Here is a 14252-nt window from a genome sequence, read left to right on the forward strand (position 1 = left end):
AAGAATCTGACAAACTTAAGCACACGAGTGCATGTTCATGGAGAAAAGACTTAGTGGTTCTTTTGGACAATAAGTTGAACAGGAGTTAGTAATGTGCCTTTTTCCCCCCACAGACATGTGAGTTCTTTGGTCTAGGGAGCTATGACTGGGAAATATCCTCTCCTAAGGCAGATCAGTAGATTCTTAGGGAGTTGCCTGAAGGCACTGAGAGGTTAAATGATCTACCAAAAATGTGTAAAAAAAATAGACCTTGAACCTGAATTTTCACTGACACTGTTTCTTCTCACATAAGCGTGACATGGTAGTACAAAAACAGAAACAAAATACATTATTTTCCTTCAGTCGCTTGGTCTTGTATATATCTTGCGTGTATGTATTTGTTTGCTTATTGTCTCCTTTATTAGATTGTGAGCAACACAAGGGCCGAAATGTCTTTTGCCTATTTTTGTATCCCCAGTGCTTGGTGTAGTGCCTGGCACATAATAAGATACTTAATAAAAGCTTACTGACTGGCCGACCAAAAAAAAAAAAAAAAACCCATAACGGAACAAAGCAAACAAAAAAAAGATAATACTATCTCAGGTTGCAGCAACAGAGAAGGGAATAAGTTTTTACATGGTATCTACTGTATGCCAGGTACTGTGCTACATGTTTTTTTTTTTACAAACACTATCTTATTTGATCCTCATAACAACACTGGGAGGTAGGTGCTATCATTACCTCCATTTTATAGTTGAGGAAACTGAGACAGACAGAGCTTAAGTGATTTGCTCAAGGTTACACTGCTAGCAAATGTCTGAGGTAACGTTTAAACTCAGGACTGTCCTGACTTAAGGCCTAGTGCTCTATCTATTGTGCCACCAGCTACCTCTTAATAAAAACAAAAAACAAAAACTAATCCAGAATGATTTAGGTGATGGCTTCACTGTATTGTATCCTTGTCTGACCACATCTGGAATACCATGTTTTGTTCTGAGCACCACGTTTTATGAAGTAGCATTTGGCAACTAGAAGTTTATCCACAGAAGGGAGTCCAGGTGGCGATTATACTGTAAATCATACCATAAATGAATTTGATTGAAAGAACTGGGGCTGTTTTGCCTGGAAAAGAGAAGACAAAGTGGGACGATGATAACTGTCTTCATAATTTCAAGAGCTATCAGGTGGAAGGGATATTGTACCTATTTTGTTTTGGCATAAAATACAGAAAGTGAGATTTTAGCTCTATTTAAGGAAAAAAAACTTCTTAACAAAAGAGAAATTGGCTGCTTTGGGAAATAACAAGTTCCCGATTACTAGAGATATCCAAGTGCAGGCAATATAGCCACTTGTCAAGAATGTTATAGAAAGAATTCCTCTTGAGGTACGCTATTATTATTAAATAATTTATGAAATTTTTACAATGGTAAGATTCTCTGATATTCTAACAAATTTTAGATAATAATGATCACTAGCATTATATAGCATCTTAAAGTTGCAGATTTTTTATAAATGTCTCATTTTATCCTCATAATAAACTTAGGAAATAGATGCTATTATCCTCATTTTAAAATTGAGGAAATTAAGGCAGAAAGGGATCAAATGACTTGCCTAGGGTCACACAGCTGGTAAGTATCTGAGGCAGAATTTTAACTCAGATATTTTTTACTCCAGGTTCAGGACTTTATATCCTACATGTACCACATAGCTGCCTCTGAAAACAGAGATCATTAGATATAATTGATAATAAGTACAGAGTAAAAGCATTGTGCTGATTTCAACTTTATAGTTGTGAAACAGTTGTATACAGTTATAGAGTGTAACCTAAATGGCTATACCAGATGGCCTCTAAGGTCATATTCAACTCTCACATTTTGTGATTCTATAATCTTTGACTCTTCTTTCTTATATATTTCTCATATCAAAAATTGACTACTAAATTCCTTTGATTCTGCTCCTTTAATCTCATGCTTTCATCCTACCTAGTCTCTTTCCACTACTATCCTATTACAAGTTCTCACAACCACCTGCCTACATCAGTACTAATCAGGTCTTCCTATCTCTAGACTGTCCCTTAATCTATCCTCTATCTTGCTGCCAGACCAATATTCCTTATGCATAGATTTGGTTACATTACTTTTCTGAACAGAAATTGTCAGTAGCTAGCTGTTGACTGCCAAGAAAATTCAAAATAGTTTTTAAAACTATCCATAATATGGCATCCCCCTTCCTTTATTTTTTAATGAAGCTTTCATTGATTCTTTTTTAAGACAGTCTTATCATTTCCCAAAAATTCCCTTGCCAAAAATTTAGTGTTGTTTTCCTTTGCATTGTTGTCATTGTTACAAAAATAGTTTTTTTTAAGTTCTGCTTACTTTGCATCAGTTCAAAACAAGTCTTCCCAAATTTCTCTGAATTATTCACACTTACCATTTCTCATAATACAACAACTTTATTCAATTACACCTATATACTCTTTTTAAAGCTATTTTCCACTTACTGGGAACACACTTCTTCCTAGTTCTGTTTTATTTTGTTCTTATTACGATGAGAACTATAAAATAAATATTTAAGTATTTACGGGAACTGTCTGTTCTTCTATCTTTGGTCTTATTGGTGTATATGCTCAGTAGTGGAATTGCTTTATTAAACAGTGTGACAAGTGAAATCACTTTTCTTACATGTTTTCAAATTATTTTCCAGAATGTGGTGTCAGTTCACATCTCTACCATTTATTCATTAATGTTCTTGCTTCTCATAAATCTTTCAACATTATTTCTATCTGTTAGGATCTTTGCCAATATGTTGATCAGTACAATTTTCCATACTATCTTATCCATGTTGCTTTTGCTTATTATTGATCCTAGCCTGGTTATGCCGTGTTTCCTCTGAACAGCTCTGCTACTTTTCTATTTCCTTGACTTTACTCATACTTCTATACTTGGAATGTCCTCTTTCATCTATATCTGTTCATTTCCTACTCACTTTAAAACCTAACCCAAATATCACGCCCCATGAAGCCTTCTCCATTATGCCAATTACTAATGAACTTTTCCTTTTCAGATCTCACATAGCACTTTGGTTTGCATATTTGAAAGCATTTATCATGTGTTACTTTAGGTGATCATTATTTGTGTACATATTACCCCTGCATCACAAAGGTAAAGGGCTTGCATTTTAATTTTGTGTATCTCTCAGCACCAAGCATGGTGCTGAATAGTCAACAGGCCCTTAATAAATATTTGTGGAATTGAACAAACTACTGATTTTATATACGTATGTGTATGAATACACACGCGCACACACACACACACATACACGCATATTGAAGCTTAAGAAAAATAATAACAATAAGCAATTTGGTACACTGGAAAAAGTACTGACCTGGAGTCTGAGAACCTCTATTCAAATCTACTACCTGTGTGGCCCTGGCCAACTCCCTTAAATTTCCTGAGCCATAGTTTCCCTTATCTCTAAGCCTTTGCTCACTTTTAAGCTTTTAATAGCTTTAAAAGCTTAAAACTTAATAAGAATATAATTTTTTTTGGTAATCAAAAAGTTAAAGACACTGCTTATACTATATGATGATGCCATTTATAGGTACAATATTATAGGTAGTTAATTTTCAAAGTCTAGGATTCATAAAAATAATGTCACAGGACTTTCAAAATATTACCATTTATAAAAGTTTTATTTTAATATATATAAATGCTTCCATTTTTTGCAAATCAGAATTTTAGAATCAGAAAACCATATAGTGTGGGTAAAAAGCAGTCAATTTTTTGTTATGTAATGGATAATGCAGATTTTTGTTTCAGAAAATGAGTGGTGTATGTAATAATTTGAATTTGTGTCAATTACAACTCTGTCTACCACATGGAAAGGGAAATCATTTATGTTTTTTCCCTAAAGCTATGTTCAGAAAAAAAATCTGTTGCATGTGGTAATTAGCATACAAGTTGGGCACAGCAGAAATTGTTTGAAAGGCTTGTTGGTATAAATAAGAGGCAAATTTATTGTTATTGAGTGTCCAAAGAACACACTGATTTTTTAATAGACCTAGATGGTGTATTAACTCTGTCCTCTATCTCTTAACAATCACTTAATATTGTTTTTAAAGTATTGTATTCATGGCTAGAGTCAAGCTTTAAATGTACATAATTCTATGCTTAAAACAAATTGCTCTCATATTCACGGTGTGATTTTTCAAATATTGTTACTTGATTACTACTGTGATTGCTACCATTTATCTTTCATTTGGGTACAAGTGTCTAAGTTAGGCAATTCAATAATCCCTTTTATGTGAATCCAAACAGAGTCCAGAAAATTTTGTATCACTTTTTAAAAGCGTGGCCTGTGAGGTGACATTTCAGTTTTTACCAATTGATCCACAGAGGTAGAAATTCAGAGAGCCTCCTTGTACTTTTTGAAACAGCTACAAATTGCTACAAATAGAAAGCTTAAGAGAATTAGAGAACTTGCCTTTCTGAGTGCCTGAACCCAGTTTTGCCCATGGTACCAAATACACAGTCTGGGAAATAGAAGCTAATTCCTTGACCTGGATCAGGGCTTTACAAATCCAGCAAGATAGTGCAACTCTGACCATTGCCTGTGTAAACCAGTAAAGATCTAACATTGAGAAAACAACTGTACATATAGTTTCAAGAGTAGAACCCTAAGAATAAATGTTGTGTACATAACAGTGCAATAATAATGACTTTGTGGCAAAGTTTTATTTAGAGAATAATCACAAGAATATTTGCAGCAAAGAGAAACTGAAACAGTTGTGTTGATTGAGGGAAATTAAGACAGGTTAAATTATCAGCCTAGGAACTAGGTTGGCTTCATGTTAAGTTAAAAATCTATCTGAAGATGGTACTTTTTCTAGATACTGGTCATATTAATAGGGAATTTCCTTGCAAGCAATAGTTTGTTCTGTACTAACCAATATATTCCATACAGTTCTCAATCAATCAACCAACAAGCATTTATTAAGTATCTACTATATGCTAGGAATTCTGCTGGGTATTAGAGATACAAATACAATGAATTAAATGATCCCTACTTATTGGCATCATTGATTTATAAATCTAAAGTTCGAAGGGACCTTAGTTGTCTGATGTGTTAAAAATTGATTAATCACTGATGTTCATATAGCACTTGACAAGACAAGCATTAAACTCCTGACTCAAGAATAGGCTAAACCAGATTAAAATGTAATTGGGAAATGTTTAACAAAATAAGTAAAATGACAATACAGCATTTTGCTGTTGTTCAGTCATTTCAGTTGTGTCCAACTCTTTGTGACCACATTTGGAGTTTTTTTTTTAATTTAATTTAATTTTTTTTTAGGCAATTGGGGTTAAGTAACTTGCCCAGGGTCACACAGCTAGTAAGTGTCAAGTGTTTGGTCTGAGGCCGGATTTGAACTCAGATCCTCCTGACTTCAGGGCCAAAAAGAAGCTTCCCCCCCCCTTTTTTTTTTGGTGATGGAGTTATTTTGGAGAACATACTGGAGTCGTTTGCCATTTCCTTCTCTAGCTCATTTTACAGATGAGGAAACTGAAGCAAAAGGAGTTAGGTGAATTTCCCAGGATTACACAGCTGGAAAGTATCTGAGGCCAGATTTGAACTCAGGAAGATGACTCTTCCTACCTCCAGGCCTGACACTGTATCCACTGTACCACATAGCTACCAGCAATACAACATAGAAAACATTAATTTGCGGTTTTCTAAGTCAATATGTAGTCTCCAGGGATCCATTTCTGTTTGAGTTTGACACCACTGCTTTAACATTTTCAAAACACTTTCCATGCAACAGTCCTATGATGTAAGTAGTACAAGTGTTATCCCCCCATTTTACAGATGAGGAAAATGAAACCTAGGCATTTGAACTATTGGCATTTGTACCCCACCAAAGCATTTATAAATGACAGCACTAAGACTCAAGCCTAGGAATTCTAACTTCAAAGTCATGGTTTCCTTAATTATGCCATACTGCCTTTTCTAATCTGAGCAGTCATTAAGGAAAAAATAAAGTCAATATCTGAGGTTATACCTTTCTTACTGATGCTTAAATAGTATAGTTTTTTATTTTTTGCTTGGCAGTGGGGTTAAGTGATTTGCCCAGGGTGACACAGCTAGTAAGTGTTATGTGTCGATGGCTGGATTTGAACATTTGAACACAGGTCCTCCTGACTCCAGGGCCAGTGCTCCATCCACTGCGCCCCCTACCTGCCCCAGTATACTTTTTTTCTATTGAGTAAAACATTGTTTTCTATTGAAAACATTCAAAGTCTGCTCATCTTCTCCTCCTCCTCCTCCTCCTCCTCCTCTTCTTTCTTCTTCTTCATCACTACTATTCAGTCACTCAGTGAGTAAGCATTTATTAAGCAACTATTATATGCTAGGCACTGTACTAAGCACTCATCAACTTTCTATATAATAATTTAAGGATCTCTGAATACCTTGTGATCATTGTGACATGTAATCTCTGATGAACCATGTGAAAATGAATATCTTGACTGTTTTCATAAATAAAATATTTTATCCCTACCCAATGAATGAATACTGATGGACTCATGGCAAGTTTTTACTACAATAGAAGTAAAATCCTTAGCAATTGTAACAGTTTGTGTATGGGAAAATAAGGATAATTATAAAAAGTACAAAATCTGTTTTTCTGATGCTTATCTAAATAGTTTGAGCCATAAGTAAGAAATGTGTTATTTTCTTTCCTATTCATAGAAAGATGTATGGAAAACCCAAAAGAGATAAATATGAGCTTTCTGTAAATATGAGATTGTACAAAAATCTATTCAGAAGTTTTAATACTGTATAGTCTCAAGTCATTATTCATTTTGGTATATTTTGAAATCAAAGGCCATAGAATTCCTGTAAATGCAGTAATGATAATGAGTGGCATAGTCAATACAGGGCTAGATATGGAGTCAGGAACATCTGAGTTTAAGTACTGCTACCAACTTATATAGTTCTGTGACCACAGGCAAGTCTCTGAGGGCTATCGGCAGTTCTCTAGGTGTGGTACAGTGAAGAAAACAACAAGTTGACACTGGAATCAGAGGTCATGTGCACAAATATTGTTTTTGACGATTACTATGCATATGGCCTTGAACAAGTCATTTTACTTCCCTGGGCCTCAGTTTCCTCATCAATAAAATGAGAATGTTGGTCTAGAAAAGGGGTGGGGAACCTGTGGCCTCGAGGCCACATCAATTTGTTCTGTGAAGTTTGAATTCAGTAGAAGGGCTATGCTTGAGCAACTTGAGGGCCACATGTGGCCTTGAGGCCACAGGTTCCCCACTCCGGTGTAGAAACTAGACTCTAAATAGTCTCCTCCAGTTCTAGATCTGTGAATCCACATGAAGTCCCAGACAGAGACAAAAGTGGAAGATGTTTCTCTACAAAGAGTTCCTTATACAGAAGAAATTGCAGACTGATAGATGGAATAGTGGATATAGGGGACTGGATTTGGAGCCAGGAAGACCTGAGTTCAAATCCTACCTCATATACTTTCTAGCTATGTGACCCTGGGCAAGTCTTGTTTTCTCTGTGTCTCAGTTTCCTCATTTTATAAAATGAAGAGATTGGACTTGATAATCTCTAAATTGCTTTCCAACTCTAAACCTGTGATTTAAGATTCTTTGTTTTCACTTACACAGATTCTTTGATTATACCAAATTTGGCCAGTCATTCTAGTATATTTTTACCCCCAATACAAATAAAATAAAGGTGATAATGATTATATAATTAAAATGAAATAAGTTGTATTTAATACTGATAAAATATAAATATTATAAATGTCAAGGCAACTGTCATGAAATACCATCCATTTTTTCTAATACTTGGATTTTATTAAAGTACTCATCCCCTCATCCAAAAATAAAGTCAAAATGAGATTTTTCTGAAGTAATATGCCAAGTGTCAAATGAATTGATTATCAGGCTTTTGGTAGATTCTACTACCATAAATCTATGTCCAATTTTTATTGTTGCATACGACACGTGTATAATGACTTCTGTTTCTTTGTGAAGCTAATAGACTCAGAAAGATTTTCTTCTACCTTAAGTATTTCCTTGATTACCTAATGTAGAGATATAAGCGGTATCAGGCAAGAAACTAGGAAATTTATGGAGTGACGTAGCTCTGAACATGTACGTATGTGTGCCTATAAATGAATTAACACTAGATAACTTGATTGATGGAGCACACACACACACACACACACACACACACACACACACATACACAGAGTAAGTTTACATTAAGAAGGTATTGAACAAAAACCCTGGTTAGTCATTATGACAAAGGAGGTATAGAATTAACTTCATCCATGCTTTCTACAGGGTTAAAGACCACAATGTATCCTTAGGGATCTTAAGGAATTCTGAAATCTGTTGACATTTTTGGAAAAAGTGAAGGTCACTTACTCTTTTCATCACTGAATGTTTTCCCAAATCTTCATTTTAATATTGTAAATAATATAGGGGAATCTTGCTTCTACAACATTTCAGCCACATTTATGTTTCAGGTAATTTAGAATTTTAGATTGACATTATTTGCATAGATGGTCACATGTCCAAACCAGGAAAGAACAGTGAGCAAATCCAGCCATTCCTCCTGTTTTCAAGCAACCATTTATTTATTTATTCATATAATAGCTTCCACCGTTATTTGTAATTCATTAGGCAGGCAACTTTATGCAGAAAAAATCTCATTTTGACTTTATTTTTGGATGAGGGGATGAGTATTTTAATAAAATCCAAGTATTAGAAAAAATGGATGGTATTTCATGACAGTTGCCTTGACATTTATAATATTTATATTTTATCAGTATTAAATACAACTTATTTCATTTTAATTATATAATCATTATCACCTTTATTTTGTTTGTATTGGGGGTAAAAATATACTAGAATGACTGGCCAAATTTGGCATAATCAATTGGGCAGGAAGTTGGAATACCGAGATTTGAATCCCAGCTCTATATTGACTTTGTTATTCAGTCCTTTTTCATTCATGTCTGACTCTTCATGACTCTATTTAGTGTTGTCTTGGCAAAGATACTGCAGTGCTTTGCCATTTCCTTTTCTAGCTCATTTTACAGATGAGAAAATTGACGCAAATAGGGTTAAGTGACTTGCCCAGGGTCATACAGCTAGTAATCATCTGAGGCTCTGGCCTCATATGAGTCTTCCTGTTTCCAGGCCTGGTGCTCTACCCACTGTTTCACCCAGCTGCTCCTGTTTTAACTAGCTATAGAATATTGGAATGACCATTTAATCACTTAACCCCCAGTCTGTGAGTATGAATCTAATTCAGGCATATTGGAGACTAGAAGGTAGAAGTATGGGTAAGGTCAGATCTGAGAAAGATGTTTTAGAATAAACAGGTGGTAATAATATTAGAAGAAATTAATCTGTGAAGGTGATTTAAATGAAGGAGAGAACTCTAAACAATGTTACACAGTTTATGGAGTCCACGTTCCCAGGGATAGCTAAAGCTAAGCAAGTTTCAAGTCGAGTGTCATAGCGCTCTCTCTTAAACATTTTTTTTTTTTTTTTTTGATGAGGCAGTTGGTGTTAAGTGACTTGCCCAGGGTCACACAGTAAGTGTCAAGAGTCTGAGATTGTATTTGAACTCAGGTCCTCCTAACTCCAAGGCCAGAGCTCTATCCATTGCGCCACCTAGCTACCCTTTCTGTTAAACATTTTTAAATCAGTAATTTGTGTAAGGGCTTGAATGGTATACTTATCAGATTTATGGATGAGACAAAGATAGGGCAAATAGTTAAGTTTGATGACAGAGTCCAAAAAAAAGACCTAAATAGGATAGAATAATGTGCTGAATGAATACAAACAAATTTAATAGAGACAAATAAAGCTCACATTTGGCTTCAGAAATGCACTTGCATGAGAAGTATGTGATTGGGCTAACGTGACATGGTAGTCAATAGCTCAGGTGAAAAATGAATTGGAGTTCTTAGTGGTCTTCAAGGTCAGAGTAAATCAATAGTATTTAGTGTTAGCCAGAAAAAGATAAGGCTTCTTTAACAAAACTTATAGTATTTAGGCCAAGATGTTAAAATCACAATGTATTCTGTCCTAGTCAGAACATATCTGAAGCATTGCATTAAGTTCTCACCACCATATTTTTCCGACTATGAGGTGGTTGGTGGTTCCGTGGATAGAGCACTGGGCCTGGAGTCAGGAAGGCCTGAGTTCAAATCCAGGCCCAGATAATTTCTGGCTTTGTGACCCTGAACAACCACTTAACTTCTGATTTCTTGACAAAACGAATCCACTGGAGAAGAAAATGGCAAACCACTCCAGTATCTTTGCTAAGAAAACCCCAAATGGAGTCACAAGGGGTCAGACATGACTGAACAACAACAAATCAAGGTCAAGATCAATTACCTTAGCTCATCCAGCTTGATTGACTGCTAGGTCAATTCTTCTTATGTGTGAAACCACGCTAATTTGCTACTTTAAGAAATGTCAGTTGATAGCACACCTCATGCGTTATTTGTTTTAATCACCCACGAGATGAATTATATTTAGGGGGTTAAAGACTGTTGTTATGACAGGTAGAGCTCAGATCTATGGTAATACAGGCACAGTGAGAAATTCAGGAGTGAATTTCAGGGCTGCCACCAGTCCTGGAGTAAGCTCTAACCTGGTTTGATATTGGAATCTTCAGAGCAAAACAAAATGAAGTTACTGCTAACATAGTAGGTGCTTAATTAATCAACATGCATTTATTAGGTACTTATTGTGTGTCAGGTACCATAGAATAAAAGGTAAAAATAAAGCAGTTCTTGCCTTCAAGGAATAGATAGATAGATAGATAGATAGATAGATAGATAGATAGATAGATAGATAGATAGATAGACAAATGGATGGGGGAAGGGAGCAAGCATTTATTAAGCACTTATGTGCTAGGCACTGTGATAATTAGAGCTTTTTAAATATTATTTCATTTGATCCTCAGAGCAACCCTGTGAAGTAGCTACTATTATAATCCCCATTTTATAGTTAAGGAAACATAGGCAGACAGTAACTGTTAGTTGCCCAGGGTCACACAGCTAGCAGGAGACCAGATTTGAACTTGGGTCTTCCTGCCTACAGGACCAGATCTATATCCATTGAACCACCTAGCTCCTCAAATAGATAAAAAATACATCCACATTAACCTAGAGAGTGGGGGCACTAGCAACTGGGGGAGATAGTAGTGTTCAAGCTGAGTTATGAAAGAAGCCATTCTTGGAGGTGGAGCTTGTGTAATATAGGACTGTTTGGATTCTGAGCATTGGGGGATCAATAAGTGCAAAGGAATAGAGGTGAAAAGAATACAGTATGCAAAGAATAGCAAGAAATCCTTTTTGGCTGACCTATAGAGTATAGAAAAGTGAATAATAGAAATGAATGAGGCTGGGAAGATGAGTTACTGCTGGATTGAAAAGACTTCAAAATACTTTGAATACTTTGTTTTATCTTGAAAGCAATAAGGAGCCACTGGAGATTAGGTGCTGATTGATTGATTGGTTGATTGATCTTGAAAAGTAGACACAATAACCAATAATTTTCTGTGGCAAAACACAGAGCAGCAATGTTCAGTGACAGCTGTAAGTCAGAGTTTCTGATTTAAAAAGATGAGCCTTAAAACACTCATTTATTGAATCAATCAATATTTATTGAGAACCAACCTTGAACAGGGCACTGTGGGAAATAAAAGTATGTTATACTTCGTGTCTGTCCTCAAGAAACTCATAGTTCAACTGGGGAAGCAAATGCACATAAAAAAGATAAGTAGCAGTATAAGATCATAAAGAATTGTCAAACTATCAGAACAGTGACACTCATGTATACTCCCTATAGAAGTTTAGAAGAGGGAGAAATAATTTTCAACTGGGAAACCTGCAGAAGGTCTCATATAGAAGGTGGATTACAAATTAGGTATTAAAAGGATAAATTAGACTTGGATAGGGAAAAAGGAAGAAAGGGGAGGGTATTCCACATAATAAAATAAAAATTGCATGAAAAAAGGCATGAAGGATGAGGGGGTATAGTAGAAAGAGAGGATTAAGGTAATGAGTTTGTAGTGAGTTAGTGGTAGATGTGAGAAAAATCAGGCCCAAACAATAGAGGGTTTGAAGACAAGTATTTTGACAAACCCAATAGACATTTGTCAGAACAATCTGGGTTCATGTCATGCCTATATACATATATTGGCTCTCTGACCTTAAGCAAGTCATTCAATCTTTGAGTACCCTTAGACAATTCTTTAAGACCTTAAGTTGCAAGGCAGTTGTTGATTTCTGTTAGTAGAAGTTTATTCAACAGGAGTTCTGTATATTGATGAAAACACGGATGTAGTTAAAAAAGAAACTTTTACTTTGAGATTTCGGGCCCAATGATGGACTATGTGTTTGTCATATGAGGACCTGCCTAACCAATTGAGAGACTCATTTCCAGACTGGCAACAGGGTGATGTTATTTAAGTGAGAGCAGCTCTCATAGACCATCTCCTAAATCATAACAGGAAGGCTATCTGTGTCAGTGAAGGAAATACCCGTCCTAATAATATCATCATCATCATAATTAACATTCACAAAGTGCTTTAAGATTTGCAAAGTTCTTTACATATATGATGTTATTGATGATTGTTAAAGGAAGCATTTTTAGATGTATTTCTTTTTTGCTTAGTAAGAGAGATGGATTTTCTCTGATTCATCCATTCTGTCATGACCCTCTCCCTTGTGATCAAATATATGCATGAGACAATTCAATCTGTGGCAGTGGAAGTCAATAAAGGAGACTGGCCCCCTTGGGTATCAAGAGTGTAACTGGGGTCTCCAGGGCATATTGCACTCATCAAGTGAGTGAACTGAACCAACCAAAAGGAAGAGATTTGAAAATACAGGGGCTTTATTTTCTTCTGTTTTACATTGGTAAAGGGATTTTCCATACTGTGAATTCCTCACACTCATGAAATAATAGGAAAACATGTATTTGTTTATATGTCCATACATGCACATATGCATAAATACACATATATTTACATACATATAAACATTATGCATTTATATATGTAACATATATGTGGAGAAGGACTCATTTACCAAATAGATAAAGCTAAAAAATTGAATAGACCTGTGATTTCATTCTCAGTGAGTGAGAGCACTGTCATTTGAGAAAAGTCACCCTACCAATACAGAGTGGCACCTTCTCTGCAACTTAAATCTTAAGAGAGTTGCCTAGAGCACTGAAAAGGTAAAGAATCGTTATTACCAAACTGCTAGCAATAGAATAGGTGAAAATACACGTAATAAAAGATTCCCTATACTGGCTCAGAATTATTATCCCTCTAAATCAACAATTTCCTCTGTTAATGTCATCAAGGGACAATGTGTGTGTGTGTGTGTGTGTGTGTGTGTGTGTGTGAGAGAGAGAGAGAGAGAGAGGGAGAGAGAGAGAGAGAGAGAGAAAGAGAGAGAGACAGACAGACAGAGACAGAGACAGAGAGACAGAGACAAAGACAGAGAAAAGACAGACCTTGAACTTTTATGGGTAAGATTTCATCTGTCTTACTCAGAACCAGGCCTCCATGTGAACTTCTGGTTATGTCCAAATCACGCCATATCCACTCTGGTCTTCTTCTGTGTCTCACCAGAACTCAAACTATCACCCAAACACTACAGAGCATTAGTATAACTATTTTTCTCCTTTTCTACTAGTATCAAAAAATTGATCTTTGTCTTAACTTCTTGGTAATTTTATTTTTTAGTGTTTGATTCAATTGAACATTTAATAAGTTCCTGCTATGTGAAGAGTCCTGTGTTTGGAGGTAAAAAAGACACAAAAATAAAGTTAAAGTATTGTTCAGTATAATCCAGGTCTTGATAATCTGAGATTTCCCAATATCATACTTTAATTTCAATAATTTACCTAGATAAACTATATCTGTGTGGAAAAGATGACCTCCTCAGCTAGCATATGCCAAACCGAACTATGTGCTAGTTTGGTACAACAGTAGCTATAGTATGCTAGATTGGAGAGAGTTAACTGAATTGGAGCCAGTACACATAGGCTGCAATACTATGTAATTCTCCTAGTAACTCATTATATAACATTGGGTAAGATGCTTCACCTCCCAGGACACCAATTTCCTTATCTTATAAAATGAAGGATTTGAACTAGATAATCAGGAAGGTCCCTTCCAGCTCTCCTGATTTATTGCAATAGCCTTCTAAT

General features: G+C 35.6%; 1 protein-coding gene across 1 annotated transcript in view; it reads left to right on the forward strand.

Annotated features, from left to right (window-relative positions):
* The window catches only part of GRIK2 (glutamate ionotropic receptor kainate type subunit 2), a 790978-nt gene that overhangs the window by 605435 nt on the left and 171291 nt on the right, over nucleotides 1-14252 (forward strand). The gene's annotated exons all lie outside the window — the stretch shown is intronic.

Source organism: Vombatus ursinus, unplaced genomic scaffold (genome assembly GCF_900497805.2).
Source record: "Vombatus ursinus unplaced genomic scaffold, bare-nosed wombat genome assembly UNPS02000582.1, whole genome shotgun sequence".
NCBI lineage: Eukaryota > Metazoa > Chordata > Mammalia > Diprotodontia > Vombatidae > Vombatus > Vombatus ursinus.